This window comes from Bactrocera neohumeralis, unplaced genomic scaffold (assembly GCF_024586455.1).
Source record: "Bactrocera neohumeralis isolate Rockhampton unplaced genomic scaffold, APGP_CSIRO_Bneo_wtdbg2-racon-allhic-juicebox.fasta_v2 ctg3309, whole genome shotgun sequence".
Lineage (NCBI taxonomy): Eukaryota > Metazoa > Arthropoda > Insecta > Diptera > Tephritidae > Bactrocera > Bactrocera neohumeralis.
The window spans coordinates 10,351-14,449 of record NW_026090658.1 but is presented as its reverse complement, the minus strand read 5'-3'; the positions used below and the strand labels follow the sequence as shown (position 1 = coordinate 14,449).

At 36.0% G+C, this 4,099-nt stretch overlaps 1 long non-coding RNA gene across 1 annotated transcript; it reads right to left on the bottom strand.

Annotated features, from left to right (window-relative positions):
• Window positions 1-17: 17 nt before the first annotated feature.
• On the bottom strand, window positions 18-2,130 carry LOC126766965 (uncharacterized). The gene is made up of 3 exons (XR_007668977.1): window positions 1,722-2,130; window positions 1,522-1,664; window positions 18-1,452 (listed from the first exon to the last, which is right to left on the bottom strand). It is a non-coding gene; the product is annotated as an uncharacterized LOC126766965 (long non-coding RNA).
• Between the last annotated feature and the right edge of the window lie 1,969 nt (window positions 2,131-4,099).

Below are 4,099 nucleotides of genomic sequence, written 5' to 3'. Positions count from 1 at the left end.
GACTTATCAATGTTTTTTAATGGTCGGGGATTCAAAGATCGGCTAATAACCATAGGCTTTAACATAAAATTCCCTGATGCGTTAGTGCACATTAAAAGAGTAAGTCTCTGTTTATCTGCTTTGAATCCAGGAACAGATTTTTGGCTTTTTGAAATATAGGTTCGAGATGGCATCCTTTTCCAATAGAAGGTTGTTTCATCTACGGTGAAAATCTGATCCGCTGAATAGTCTCCATCTTCTACAATTTTTTTGTAGTTCTAAAATAAAAACACCAGCAGCTTCTGCATCCGCTGAAGCAATCTCACCTTGAAGTTTGAGACTGCGCAACCAGAATCTTGTTTTGAATTTCTCGAGCCAGCCCTTACTCGCACAAAATGACTTTTGTTGTTGTTCTTGTGCAGATGAGCTTGCCATTTCCTTCAAATATTTATAGATGTTCAGAGCTTTCTGCCTGATAGTAAGTCCATCTAAAGGAATCCGTTTATCATTGCAATCTTGTATCCAAATTGAAAGAGCTTCTTCCATTTTGACAACGTTAACATCCCGTGCGCAATCCGTTCGCTTTGATGTTGTAGAGCAACCTGCTAAGACATTCATCCTTATTTTGTCCTCATTTCTTTTAATCGTGCTTCATGTAAATTCAATGGTTTTGCTAAAGTCGATATTTTAACTCCTTCTTTTAACTTGTCTAAAATTTCCATTTTTTCCTTAGGTGCAATAACGTTTCTTTTCAAGGGTAATTTTTTTTCCAACGACATTTTGCAAACTTAAGAATCGAGGATAAAATTTCAAAAACTGCACAATATAACTATAGAAACCTTACAAATCTTCAACTAAAAAATCTTTAGTTCGTATGTACTTTGGAAAGTTTAAAATCAGTCACATGGGCCAGTAAGCTAAGCACTCACTACTTGATGCACAAAATTTAAAAAAACGTCTTAAATATTTCGATCTGCTCACTTTAACCCATTCGAGACGACTGCACAGGAGAACTGACCAAATATTGCGTTATTCAAATGCATTATTGCGTCATACTACAAACAGTCGTTCGAAGGAAAATTATACTCAATTTTTAACAGGAATTTTCGCAACTTCGTGAAATTCGAACTCCGTATTATTCGAGGGTCGATTTTTAACCGTGCAATTCGAGATTTCGTGCAACTCAAGTACCGTGCTATTCGAGGGATACCTTCCAAATCTGGTGTGTTGTCGACTTTAACATTTCCTTCTTCTGCGATCGCTCCTTCGTTGTGACCAACTATATAGGAACGCAGCCTATATTTGAACCCCTGCCTGTCAGGGTGATCGTGAAGACCGCCTTTTGACCTGATTACGCCAAAAAAAATTTCCAATACGTCCTGTTTTAATGGTAGGTCAAAATGTAATCAATTTTGTACCGCTGTCTTAAGTCATCCAGCAGAAATTTCAAAGCATTATTGCTTTGGAGTATACCTGTAAATCATAAGTAAAATAAAAAACTGTAGAAAATCAACTTATCTAAATATATAGCTTGAGTATTACCTTTTTGGAATGGAAGCAACGCATTTTTACCAATGACTCTCATTGATGAAACCATCTCCGTCATCTGTTCCAGTACATTATTTTGCTTGTTCAAAGCCAAACCGTAGGCGTGTAAGCGCTCCCTCACTCCATCTTTGGGCACTCTGACATTCATTAGATCAACCATGAACATTTTAATTAATATTTTAAATATTACTTACAATTTTGAAAAGTCGATGGCATTCCTCCCAATTTTCGTTATCTAGCAGACCTAAACTAGCGGCTCGAGTTATTGCTTGAGCAATTGTGTGGGAGAACAATTTTGTGGCTAGTTTAACCTTTTGCCTTTCTGCTCCTGTTAGAGACAAATGCTTGTGAGAAATTTTGTGCGTGAGGGGCAGGTCGTTGGAGGTAAGCGAGATCAGCTTCAGAGTAATGTCTTTTCTAACAATTTTTCCATTGATAATAAAGCCCTTATCCAAAAAATGATTTCTCTGTAGTTTAATTAAATGGTGGACATCAGCAAAAACCACCATCCTGTCTCCGTCGTGTAAAAACCTGCAATAGAAAAAAAAAACACAATTTAAAGTATATCATAATTTAAATAATTGTTTAGTGAATGTACCAAGGTTTTTCCACATTAATTTCAAGATCATTATATAAGCTCCTATTTGATCCACCCAAATGGCTTACAATGGCAACAATATTGTAACCGCAGTTTTCAACGCTTGACAAAATCCTAAACAGTACTTCCTTCGTAATTTTGCAGTCATATTCGAAGAATACTGGCTTTTTCCATTTACTTATCAAACCTAAAAGAACAAAGTACATTAGAAAAAATTGACTTCAAGTAAATTAATAAGTTTAATTACCTCTTATCATTGCAACAAGAACGTAGTTAATAAGAGGCAATGTCGAATCAGTGGATCTATCGTAACAGTACTCTTTCTGATCTTCATTTTATCAAAACTGAGTACACAAATTTTTTGCGCTAGTGTAATAAAATCGAACATGAGTGAAACATAATTTAATTGTTGATTAAAACTGGGTTATATCTGATAGCAGAACCTTAAAATGTTGGAGATATGTATGTACTTACTATATGTAAGCAATTTGAAGTAGTGGGTCGTAATCAATTAAACAATCAATTTCGAATTTTTTGATCACACGTTATTTTGCATTTTAGGTGGCGAAATATAAAGCCATCATATCAGCAAAGTTTTCAGAGTCCAAACATAGCATTAGGAAACAACTTGACAGTTGTGCCCAAAAAATATATATATGAAAACTAAAATATTTTTTTTTTGCAATATATTTTTTATTTATTGAATCTGCAGGAGTCTACCAGAGCATTTTATACGCCAGTTGGCCAGCCATTCTTCGACAGACCTTAAGTGCTCGGCTAATATTCTTGATGCTATTATGTGGCATTTGTTACGTCTCACTAAAGCTGTGTCATCCGCAAAAGTTGATGTTAATACATACATTACACTGTGGAACATTTTCGGGATTATTGTCTGGGGGGTGAGAAATTCCAAGTCAGGGTGATGCTACTAGGTCAGTATAGTAAAACCCTCAAAGGGTTTGGCGTTCGTATGTGTCAGTTTTTTTTATTGCTGTCGTGCAGTTTGAAATGGGTAATTGTAGCATTTTGATTACAATAATTTTACTTTTATAACCAAACACTCTTGCAGGTTTAAGTTCACGGAATCCAACTAAGTTGTTACCTAGCGCTATTCCCACGTTAACCACAGCTCCTGCAGAGGCTAATGAACGGATGGAATCTCGTTCTAAAAAAGAGATGTTAACAAAAATGTTGAAGAATACCGCCCTGTTGAAGTAATTCAAAAAGACGAGGTTGGAGAGGCACCTCAAACTGCAGGAGAGGAGGTCATCGATGAGAAATACGAGAAAATACTGCATTTGGAAACAGAACTGTTACTTCTAATTGATATTGATGAAGTATCTTTTTCTTACACAAGTATGTGTATTAGAACGAGATTCCATCCTTTTCTGCGTTCATTAGCCTCTGCAGGAGCAGTGGTTAACGTGGGAATAGCGCTAGGTAACAACTTAGTTGGATTCCGCGAACTTAAACCTGCAAGAGTGTTTGGTTATAAAAGTAAAATTATTGTAATCAAAATGCTACAATTACCCATTTCAAACTGCACGTCAGCAATAAAAAAAACTGACACATTCGAACGCCAAACCCTTTGAGGGTTTTACTATACTGACCTAGTAGCATCACCCTGACTTGGAATTTCTCACCCCCCAGACAATAATCCCGAAAATGTTCCACAGTGTAATGTATGTATTAACATCAACTTTTGCGGATGACACAGCTTTAGTGAGACGTAACAAATGCCACATAATAGCATCAAGAATATTAGCCGAGCACTTAAGGTCTGTCGAAGAATGGCTGGCCAACTGGCGTATAAAATGCTCTGGTACACTCCTGCAGATTCAATAAATAAAAAATATATTGCAAAAAATATATATATATTTTAGTTCTCATATACATATTTTTTGGGCACAACTTTCAAGTTGTTTCCTAATGCTATGTTTGGACTCTGAAAACTTTGCTGATATGATGGCTTTA